General features: G+C 44.7%; 1 protein-coding gene across 3 annotated transcripts in view; it reads right to left on the bottom strand.

Annotated features, from left to right (window-relative positions):
- LOC106591232 (lysine-specific demethylase phf2) overlaps positions 1-12,368 on the bottom strand; it is a 130,315-nt gene that overhangs the window by 116,673 nt on the left and 1,274 nt on the right. The window lies entirely within an intron of this gene.

Here is a 12,368-nt window from a genome sequence, read left to right as displayed (position 1 = left end):
CTAGCTAGCCAGCAAGCTAGCTAGCTAGCCAGCAAGCTAGTTAGGTAGCTAGCTAGCCAGCAAGCTAGTTAGGTAGCTAGCTAGCCAGCAAGCAAGCTAGTTAGGTAGCTAGCCAGCACGCTAGTTGGGTAGCTAGCCAGCACGCTAGTTGGGTAGCTGGCCAGCAAGCTAGTTAGGTAGCTAGCTAGCCAGCAAGCTAGTTAGGTAGCTAGCTAGCCAGCAAGCTAGTTAGGTAGCTAGCTAGCCAGCAAGCTAGTTAGGTAGCTAGCTAGCCAGCAAGCTAGTTAGGTAGCTAGCTAGCCAGCAAGCTAGTTAGGTAGCTAGCTAGCCAGCAAGCTAGTTAGGTAACTAGCTAGCCAGCAAGCTAGTTAGGTAACTAGCTAGCCAGCAAGCTAGTTAGGTAGCTAGCTATCGGGGCCCCCCGGGGCTCTGACCAATGGTGAAATCGGCTCCAAACAAAGGACAAGTCATCAAAATAAGTAGGATTCATTGTTTTCACTAGGGCTAGGACCATACCAGTGATACTGGTATGTATCGTGGCAAGGAAACGAAACACATTTCATTTCTTTAGGAAAACAGCTCTAATGTTGGAAACAAAAATGTTGACATCCATTTATTTTCCAAGCTATAACTATAAGCATGCAATATTTTTACATACAGCAGGTTTTTAAAAAGGAACAAATAGTTAGACTCTAGAGGGTTTTTAACTGAGGGGGCTTTCACACCAAATTTATTTTGGAGAGGTTCATTCCAAACATTAGTTTGGTTCGTTTGGACTGGTGTGAGCACTCTATCCGCTTTCAGGAGTGCATTAAACAACACTGTGGTTCAGATGGTCCCGGTCCAATTAAATTCATACCTTGGTGCCGTTCACTGCAGGTGAGAAACGCAGTCCAGACCAAACACAGAAAAAAATATTTGTGCAGTATTATTGGTTGTTTGACTGGGAACACAACCAGAATAGTGCAGTATTATTGGTTGTTTGACTGGGAACAGAGTCAGAATAGTGAAGTATTATTGGTTGTTTGACTGGGAACAGAATCAGAATAGTGAAGTATTATTGGTTGTTTGACTGGGAACATTTTGCTGAAATACACACAGTATCATGACTTCATATCTCTGAAACATTCAGTAGCAGCTTATTTATGATCTCACCCTGCAGATTAGGGGACGGGGGCTATACCGGGGATAAAGGCTTCTGAATATAGCCTATTCATGTCGCAGTTTTGTATTTATTAAGGATTCACATTAGTTCCTGCCAAGGCAGCAGTTACTCTTCCTGGGGTTTATTATGGATCCCCGTTAGTTCCTGTCAAGGCAGCAGCTACTCTTCCTGGGGGTTATTATGGATCCCCGTTAGTTCCTGCCAAGGCAGCAGGTACTCTTCCTGGTGTTTATTATGGATCCCCGTTAGTTCCTGCCAAGGCAGCAGCTACTCTTCCTGGGGTTTATTATGGATCCCCATTAGTTCCTGCCAAGGCAGCAGCTACTCTTCCTGGGGTTTATTATGGGTCCCCATTAGTTCCTGCCAAGGCAGCAGCTACTCTTCCTGGGGTTTATTATAGATCCCCATTAGTTCCTGCCAAGGCAGCAGCTACTCTTCCTGGGGTTTATTATGGATCCCCATTAGTTCCTGCCAAGGCAGCAGCTACTCTTCCTGGGGTTTATTATGGATCCCCATTAGTTCCTGTCAAGGCAGCAGCTGCTCTTCCTGGGGTTTATTATGGATCCCCATTAGTTCCTGCCAAGGCAGCAGCTGCTCTTCCTGGGGTTTATTATGGATCCCCATTAGTTCCTGCCAAGGCAGCAGCTACTCTTCCTGGGGTTTATTATGGGTCCCCATTAGTCACTGCCAAGGCAGCAGCAGCTCTTCCTGGGGTTTATTATGGATCCCCATTAGTTCCTGCCCAGGCAGCAGCTGCTCTTCCTGGGGTTTATTACGGATCCCCATTAGTTCCTGCCAAGGCAGCAGCTGCTCTTCCTGGGGTTTATTACGGATCCCCATTAGTTCCTGCCAAGGCAGCAGCTGCTCTTCCTGGGGTTTATTACGGATCCCCATTAGTTCCTGCCAAGGCAGCAGCTGCTCTTCCTGGGGTTTATTACGGATCCCCATTAGTTCCTGCCAAGGCAGCAGCTGCTCTTCCTGGGGTTTATTACGGATCCCCATTAGTTCCTGCCAAGGCAGCAGCTACTCTTCCTGGGGTTTATTACGGATCCCCATTAGTTCCTGCCAAGGCAGCAGCTACTCTTCCTGGGGTTTATTACGGATCCCCATTAGTTCCTGCCAAGGCAGCAGCTACTCTTCCTGGGGTTTATTACGGATCCCCATTAGTTCCTGCCAAGGCAGCAGCTACTCTTCCTGGGGTTTATTACGGATCCCCATTAGTTCCTGCCAAGGCAGCAGCTACTCTTCCTGGGGTTTATTACGGATCCCCATTAGTTCCTGCCAAGGCAGCAGCTACTCTTCCTGGGGTTTATTACGGATCCTCATTCGTTCCTGCCAAGGCAGCAGCTACTCTTCCTGGGGTTTATTACGGATCCCCATTAGTTCCTGCCAAGGCAGCAGCTACTCTTCCTGGGGTTTATTACGGATCCCCATTAGTTCCTGCCAAGGCAGCGGCTACTCTTCCTGGGGTTTATTACGGATCCCCATTAGTTCCTGCCAAGGCAGCAGCTACTCTTCCTGGGGTTTATTACGGATCCCCATTAGTTCCTGCCAAGGCAGCAGCTACTCTTCCTGGGGTTTATTACGGATCCCCCATTAGTTCCTGCCAAGGCAGCAGCTACTCTTCCTGGGGTTTATTATAGATCCCCATTAGATCCCCATTAGTTCCTGCCAAGGCAGCAGCTACTCTTCCTGGGGTTTATTACGGATCCCCATTAGTTCCTGCCAAGACAGCAGCTACTCTTCCTGGGGTTTATTACGGATCCCCATTAGTTCCTGTCAAGGCAGCAGCTACTCTTCCTGGGGTTTATTATGCAAAAACAAAAACATTACAATACATTCACAGATGTCACAACACACCGTGTGCCCTCAGGCCCCTACTCCACCACTACCACATATCTACAGTACTAAATCCATGTGTATAGCGCGTATGTTATCGTGTTTGTATGCATGTGTTGCTTCACAGTCCCAGCTGTTCCATAAGGTGTTTTTATATCTGTTTTTTTAAATCTGATTCTCCTGCTGTCATCAATTACTTGATGTGGAATAGAGTTATATGTACTCATGGCTCTATGTAGTACTGTGCTCCTCCCATAGTCTGTTCTGGACTTGGGGACTGTGAAGAGACCTCTGGTGGCATGTCTTGTGGGGTATGGATGGGTGTCCGAGCTGTGTGCCAGTAGTTTAGACAGACAGCTCAGTGCATTCAACATGTCAATACCTCTCATAAATACAAGTAGTGATGAAGTCAATCTCTCCTCCACTTTGAGCCAGGAGAGATTGACATGCATATTATTACTATTAGCTCTCTGTGTACATCCAAGGGCCAGCCGTGCTGCCCTGTTCTGAGCCAATTGCAATTTTCCTAAGTCCTTTTTTGTGGTGCCTGACCACACGACTGAACAGTAGTCCAGGTGTGACCAAACTAGGGCCTGTAGGACCTGCGCTTGTTGATAGTGCTGTTAAGAAGGTAGAGGAGCACTTTATTATGGACAGACTTCTCCCCATCTTAGCTACTGTTGTATCAATAAGTTTTGACCAAATACAATGCTTTAACCTCTTGGGGCTAGGTGGGACGCTAGCGTGCCACCCGTGGTGCACTCCATCAACAGCAGGTGCATTTCAAGAGCGGCAAATTTGAATCCAAATAAATGTCAAAATTCAAATTTTTCAAAAATACAACTATGTTACACCATTTGAAAGATAAACATCTCCTTAATCTAACCACGTTTTACGATTTCAAAAAGGTTTTACGGCGAAAGCATAAATTTAGAGTATGTTAGGACAGTACATTTACAAGAGTTGTGTGTAATGTTTTGTCAAGTCAAAGACAGGGTCACCAAAACCATAAAACCAGCTAAAATGATACACTAACCTTTTACAATCTCCATCAGATGACACTCCTAGGACATTATGTTAGACAATGCATGCATTTTTAGTTCTATCAAGTTCATATTTATATACAAAAACAGCGTTTTACTATGGCATTGATGTTGAGGAAATCGTTTCCCTCCAATAACCGGCAGTCAAGTCAGCGTCACAAATTAAATAATTAAAATTAGAAAACATTGGTAAAATATGATATTGTCATTTAAAGAATTATAGATTTACATCTTTTGAACGCAATCAACTTGCCAGATTTAAAAATAACCTTACTGGGAAATCACACTTTGCAATAATCTGAGCACTGTGCCCAGAAAAATACGCGTTGCGATACAGACTAGACGTCATGTTGGGGAGATCTAAAATCGAAAATACTATGTAAATAATCCATTACCTTTGATTCTCTTCATCAGATGTCACTTCCAGGTATCACAGGTCCATAACGAATGTAGTTTTGTTCAAAAAAGCTCATCATTTATGTCCAAAAATCTCCGTCTCGTTAGCACATGATGTAAGCCAGCCGGACTTCTCGTCATGAACGAGGGGAAAAATTATATTTCCGTTCGTTCAAACATGTCAAACGTTGTATAGCATAAATCATTAGGGCCTTTTTAACCAGAACATGAATAATATTCAAGGTGGACGAATGCATAGCCTTTTATAACGTATTGGAACGAGGGTACCCAACATGAAGTAGCGCGCCAGGTGTCTAATGGGACATCACCGTTCCATGGCTCTTGTTCGGTCAGATCTCCCTCCAGAAGACTCAAAACACTTTGTAAAGGCTGGTGACATCTAGTGGAAGCAATAGGAAGTGCCAAAATATTCCTAAACCCCTGTGTTTTTCAATGGGATAGGTTTAAACTCAATACAACACATCAGGTATCCACTTCCTGTCAGAAAATGTCTCAGGGTTTTGCCTGCCAAATGAGTTCTGTTATACTCACAGACACCATTCAAACAGTTTTGGAAACTTTAGAGTGTTTTCTATCCATATATAATAAGTATATGCATATTCTAGTTACTGGGTAGGATTAGTAACCAGATTAAATCGGGTACATTTTTTTTATCCAGACGTGCAAATGCTGCCCCCTAGACCCAACAGGTTAAGTTTTTGAAATATTTAGGACTAACTTATTCCTTGCCACCCATTCTGAAACTAACTACAGCTCTTTGTTAAGTGTTGCAGTCATTTCAGTTGCTGTAGTAGTTGACGTGTATAGTGTTGAGTCATCCGCATACATAGACACTATGGCTTTAACCAAAGTCAGTCATTAGTAAAACATTTAAAAAGCAAGGGGCCTAAACAACTACCCTGGGGAATTCCTGATTCAGCGGCTGTTGCGCTGTTTCCTCCCACATGTTGTTGGAAGACCAAAGCGAAAGTAATCTGATGATTGGGACACACAAGTGAAGCGTCATGATAATCATAGATGGATTTAACATGAGCATTTTAGTCCAATAAAATAATGACTGTTATAGACACGTAATTTTGTTTAGTAATTTTTGGTTTTTTGGACATTTGTCATTTCTAAACGGTTCATCCGATATGAATGAAAAGACCCTCATTAAAGCTGACATTTATTCCTTGTGTTATTATTTCTCTATTATAAAAAATGTTCTCTCTGCATTGTTGGGAAGGAGCCATAAATATTTCACTGTTAGTCTAAGTTAGATCTTCTTGTTAACTAAGCATGTGACGAATAACATTTTATTTGTACCAACACATCTGAAATACACAGATATACTAAGCTACGTGAACACAGCTGAAATACTAGGCTACGTGAACACAGCTGAAACACTAGGCTACGTGAACACAGCTGAAACACTAGGCTACGTGAACACAGCTGAAACACTAGGCTACGTGAACACAGCTGAAACACTAGGCTACGTGAACACAGCTGAAACACTAGGCTACGTGAACACAGCTGAAACACTAAGCTACGTGAACACAGCTGAAACACTAAGCTACGTGAACACAGCTGAAACACTAAGCTACGTGAACACAGCTGAAACACTAGGCTACGTGAACACAGCTGAAACACTAAGCTACGTGAACACAGTTGAAACACACAGAAAAACGAAGCTACGACTTGAACTGCAAAGTGGTGGAGTGCTGATTTAGGATCAGTTTTGCCTTTTAGATCACAATGAATAAGATTACATGGACAGGGGCGACCTGATCCCAGATGAGCACTCCTAATCTGATCCAGCATGTGATAGATGTGTTGACTGGATGACAGAACAGACCCGAGGCAGAGCAGCGAACTGCAGACCCGAGGCAGAGCAGCAAACTGCAGACCCGAGGCAGAGCAGCGAACTGCAGACCCGAGGCAGAGCAGCGAACTGCAGACCCGAGGCAGAGCAGCGAACTGCAGACCCGAGGCAGAGCAGCGAACTGCAGACCCGAGGCAGAGCAGCGATCTGCAGACCCGAGGCAGAGCAGCGAACTGCAGACCCGAGGCAGAGCACCAAACTACAGACCCAAGGCAGAGCACCAAACTACAGACCCAAGGCAGAGCACTAAACTACAGACCCAAGGCAGAGCAGCGAACTACAGACCCAAGGCAGAGCACTAAACTACAGACCCAAGGCAGAGCAGCGAACTACAGACCCAAGGCAGAGCACTAAACTACAGACCCGGAGCAGAGCAGCGAACTACAGACCCAAGGCAGAGCACTAAACTACAGACCCAAGGCAGAGCAGCGAACTACAGACCCGAGGCAGAGCAGCGAACTGCAGACCCGAGGCAGAGCAGCGAACTACAGACCCAAGGCAGAGCACTAAACTACAGACCCGAGGCAGAGCAGCAAACTACAGACCCAAGGCAGAGCAGCGAACTACAGACCCAAGGCAGAGCAGCGAACTACAGACCCAAGGCAGAGCAGCGAACTACAGAACCAAGGCAGAGCAGCGAACTACAGACCCAAGGCAGAGCACCAAACTACAGTTTAGTGTTTGTTTATCAATGCTTCAGTGCAGACCAACATAAAAACAACATGAGTTTCATCTTGTTCTCAGCAAAAATACTACATTCACCAAGGTATTCAACTCCTGCTGGCCCACGGCGCCTCCCTGGCCCACAGCGCGTCCCTGGCGTGTCCCTGGCCCACGGCCCGTCCCTGGCCCACAGCGCGTCCCTGGCATGTCCCTGGCCCACGGCCCGTCCCTGGCCCACAGCGCGTCCCTGGCCCACGGCGCGTCCCTGGCCTACACACAATACCCCATAATGTGAAAGTGGAATATGTTTTTAGAAAAGTTTACAAATGAATAAAAAATGAAAAGCTGAAATGTCTTGAGTCAATAAGTATTCAACCCCTTTGTTATGTCAAGCCTAAGCTCAGGAGTAAAAATGTGCTTAACAAGTCACATAATAAGTTGCATGGACTCACTCTGTTCAATAAGTGTTTAACATGATTTTTGAATGACTACCTCCTCTCTGTACCCCACACATACAATTATCTGTAAGGTTCCTCAGTCGAGCAGTGAATTTCAAACACAGGTTCAACCACAAAGACCAGGGAGGTTTTCCAATGAATTGCAAAGAAGGGCACCTATTGGTAGATGGGTAAAAATATATAAAGCAGACATTGAATATCCCTTTGAGCATGGTGAAGTTAGTGATTACACTGGATGGTGTATCAATACACACAGTCACTACAAAGATAAAGGTGTCCTTCCTAACTTAGTTGCCGGAGAGGAAGGAAACCGCTCAGGGATTTCACCATGAGGCCAATGGTGACTTTAAAACAGAGTTTAATGGTTGTGATAGGAGAAAACTGAGTTACTCCACAATATTAACCTAAATGACAGAGTGAAAAGATGGAAGCCTGTACAGAATACAAATATTCCAAAACATTAATCCTGTTTGCAATATGACACTAAAGTAAAACTGCGTAAAATGAGGCCAAGAAGTGAACTTTATGTCCTGAATACAAAGCATTATGTTTGGGGCAAACACAACACATCACCGAGTACCACTCTTCATATTTTCATGCATGGCGGTGGCTGTTATGGGTATGCTTGTCATCGGCAAGAACTAGGGAGTTGTTTAGGATAAAAAGAAGAAACGGAATAGAGCTAAGCACAGGCTAAATCCTAGAGGAAATCCTGGTTCAGTCTGCTTTCCAAGACACCGGGAGACAAATGCACCTTTCAGCAGGACAATAACCTAAAACATAATGCCAAATATACACTGGAGTTGCTTACCAAGAAGACTGTGAATGCTCCTGAGTGGCCGAGTTACAGTTTTAACCTAACTTGAAGAATTAAAAAATAATAAATGTGCAAATATTGTACAATCCAGGTGTGCAAAGATCTTAGACTTACCCAGAAAGATTCACAGCTGTCATCGCTGCCAAAGGTGATTCTAACATGTATTGACTCAGTGGTGTGAATACTTATGTAAATTAGATATTTCTATACATTTCACAGGCTGTAACAACTACGCCTGTAAATATTATTAAAAACTGCATTTTCTGGAGACATCTGACTAATAATTTTAACTGACAAATATCAGTAAACACGTCTGAGACAGATTTAAGTCAAAAGGTGTATGAATACTTTCTGAAGGAATTGTAGACGTTCATCACGAATTGGTGTAGTGGACACGAGTCGGTCGCGGGTTGCTCATGGTGACGTGATGATGAAGATGAAGCCCCCACCTGCGACATCAACGTGCGTGTACCCACAAGACATACGACAATTTTAATCTCGGCCTTATGGTCAAGACGCTGTTTATTCCTCCCTCCCCCCCTCCACGGGAGACCCGGGTTCATATCTTATTAGACCTCATTAAACACACCAATTATAACATCACTATCGTGTCAGATCGGATAGGCCTTGATGGTTCATCCCTCTTTAAATTTGCAGCAATAACCTGTAATACATGTAAATAACAGCCTTATTCATTATGACAGAAGGTATGACGCAATGTTACTGAGAGCTGCCAGACTCAGCAGACATGGACCTAGCCCGTCTCACTCCCCCCACTGAAACATCCAGGAGAGTTAACAACGGTAGCTCTATTTTAGGGTTGGAAACCGAAAGCAATAAACGCTACTCTAATCTGACAAGACAATAACATGTCTGATCTGAAAGATATAGTTCACAGCAGCTTTATATGCAGTCAGTGACGAGCTGTAAATCACGTCATTATGACAGAATGGTATGATGCACTGAGAGCGGCCAGACACAACACAGACAGTAGACTGCAGGCTAAGGGAAAAGACAAGCAGCAATCTACTGATATCTGACTAAACAATACAAAATGAGTAAACGACCACGGGTAAAGGACCACGGGTAAAGGACCATGGGTAAACGATCATTGGTAAACGACCATGGGTAAACGACCCATGGGTAAACGACCACGGGTAAACGACCCATGGGTAAACGACCACGGGTAAACAAACGATCATGGGTAAACGACCACGGGTAAACGACCACGGGTAAACGACCACAGGTAAACAAACGGCCACGGGTAAACGACCACGGGTAAACGACCACGGGTAAACAAACGACCATGGGTAAACGGCCACGGGTAAACGACCACGGGTAAACGACCACAGGTAAACAAACGGCCACGGGTAAACGACCACGGGTAAACGACCACGGGTAAACGACCACGGGTAAACGACCACGGGTAAACAAACGACCATGGGTAAACAGCCACGGGTAAACGACCACGGGTAAACGACCACGGGTAAACAAACGACCATGGGTAAACGGCCACGGGTAAACGACCACGGGTAAACGACCACAGGTAAACAAACGACCACGGGTAAACGGCCACGGGTAAACGACCACGGGTAAACGACCACGGGTAAACGACCACAGGTAAACAAACGACCACGGGTAAACAAACGACCACGGGTAAACGACCACGGGTAAAACTGATAAGGGAAACGCTACCTACACCTTACATCAATTCAGTGTAACATCTCATCTTGGTCTTGATATATGATCAAGTGTAGAAACTGTCCATATTGGTTTAGCTTGATGCAGCAGGCCAGACCAGGTTACTGTGTCTACCATGAATACATTGCTCTACTGTCAACAGGTCCAGTCTTCCCAACAGTCCCAGTCCCATCCCAACAGTCCCAGTCATCCCAATAGTCCCAACAGTCCCAGTCATCCCAATAGTCCCAACAGTCCCAGTCATCCCAATAGTCCCAACAGTCCCAGTCATCCCAATAGTCCCAACAGTCCCAGTCATCCCAATAGTCCCAACAGTCCCAGTCATCCCAATAGTCCCAACAGTCCCAGTCATCCCAATAGTCCCAACAGTCTTCCCAATAGTCCCAATAGTCCCAGTCTTCCCAATTGTCCCAGTCTTCCCAATAGTCCCAGTCTTCCCAATAGTCCCAATAGTCCCAGTCTTCCCAATAGTCCCAGTCTTCCCAGTCTTCCCAATAGTCCCAATAGTCCCAGTCTTCCCAATAGTCCCAGTCTTCCCAATAGTCCCAGTCTTCCCAATAGTCCCAGTCATCCCATTATCCCAGTCATCCCAATAGTCCCAGTCATCCCAATAGTCCCAGTCATCCCAATAGTCCCAGTCTTCCCAATAGTCCCAGTCTTCCCAATAGTCCCAGTCTTCCCAATTGTCCCAGTCTTCCCAATTGTCCCAGTCTTCCCAATAGTCCCAGTCTTTCCAAGTACATTGAATCATGTAGTAGTGACAGACAGACAGACAGGTGAATAACTAACAGCAGAGAGACAGACAGGTGAATAACTAACAGAGAGCCAGACAGGTGAATAACTAACAGCAGACAGACAGACAGACAGACAGACAGACAGACAGACAGACAGACAGGTGAATAACTAACAGCAGAGAGACAGACAGGTGAATAACAGCAGACAGACAGACAGGTGAATAACTAACAGCAGACAGACAGACAGGTGAATAACTAACAGCAGACAGACAGACAGACAGACAGGTGAATAACTAACAGCAGACAGACAGGTGAATAACAGCAGAGAGACAGACAGGTAAATAACTAACAGCAGACAGACAGGTGAATAACTAACAGCAGAGAGACAGACAGACAGGTGAATAACTAACAGCAGACAGACAGACAGGTGAATAACTAACAGCAGACAGACAGGTGAATAACTAACAGAGAGACAGACAGGTGAATAACTAACAGAGAGACAGACAGGTGAATAACTAACAGCAGAGAGACAGACAGGTGAATAACTAACAGCAGAGAGACAGACAGGTGAATAACTAACAGCAGAGAGACAGACAGGTGAATAACTAACAGCGAGACAGACAGGTGAATAACTACCAGCAGACAGACAGACAGGTGAATAACTAACAGAGAGACAGACAGGTGAATAACTAACAGCAGAGAGACAGACCGGTGAATAACAGCAGAGAGACAGACAGGTGAATAGTAGTTTAATATTGTAGTTAGTTCTGTAAGGGCAACCCGTTAGTATGAAGAGTGAATTATAGAGACTATATTATGGGTTATTAGGCTACTACATTCAACAGTGTCAAGCTAGGGACAATAGCTCATGTGCCATCATCATCATCATCATCATCAGCCATAAATAAGCAGAATATCTCAGCCGAAACCTCCGGGTGGACCCGCATTGCTCCTATCCGACAAGTTTCGTGATATACACGCGAATAATGAGGCATCGCTAGAGTCGCATGAATGATTTTAGCGGTGTATTTTGTTGTAAACGGATGATCGTCCGGTGAGACAGTAGATTGTAGCAGGTCACGGAATTATACATTATATCCAGCCTTGTACTGAACGGTTAACGTTACCGCGCCTAAATATCTCCCTTTCATTTCAAACGCCTGTTTACTCATTTTCTGTTTGCAATAAGTGATGGAAATAGAAAATGATCTGATTCCCAACATTAGTAAAAAGGTTGTTTTTTTTGTCCTGTAGTGAGACATTAAAACGTACAAAGGACGACATCACAAAAACGAAACGGAGCAACAAAAAACGCGGCAGACTTCCATTATTTATTTTTTATTGGCGAATAGAGTCGTTTCAAATACACGGACGTGGAGATGTAACCTTCAAAAGTAACATTTGCACATTTTCCCAGTAAAAATGTAGACGGTCAACAAAGCAACGCTGCGACGTGTATCAACGGACCATCCGACTAAACGCAACCGCGCCGTTTAAACGGGAGTTGAGCCGCGACTAGTGAGGGCGGCGATCCGACGTCAAAATACAATGAAAGTTATCAAGAAACCAGGGATTTCAGCAGCCAAACTAAACATTATCCTGGCTAAATATCAGCTGTTCTCTGGCTGCTGATATCCGTCTTTTAAAAGAATATATATTATAATAATAAT

This window comes from Salmo salar, chromosome ssa22 (genome assembly GCF_905237065.1).
Source record: "Salmo salar chromosome ssa22, Ssal_v3.1, whole genome shotgun sequence".
Taxonomy (NCBI): domain Eukaryota; kingdom Metazoa; phylum Chordata; class Actinopteri; order Salmoniformes; family Salmonidae; genus Salmo; species Salmo salar.
Note: the sequence above shows the minus strand (reverse complement) of the source record. Positions and strands in the feature narration are given on the sequence as shown.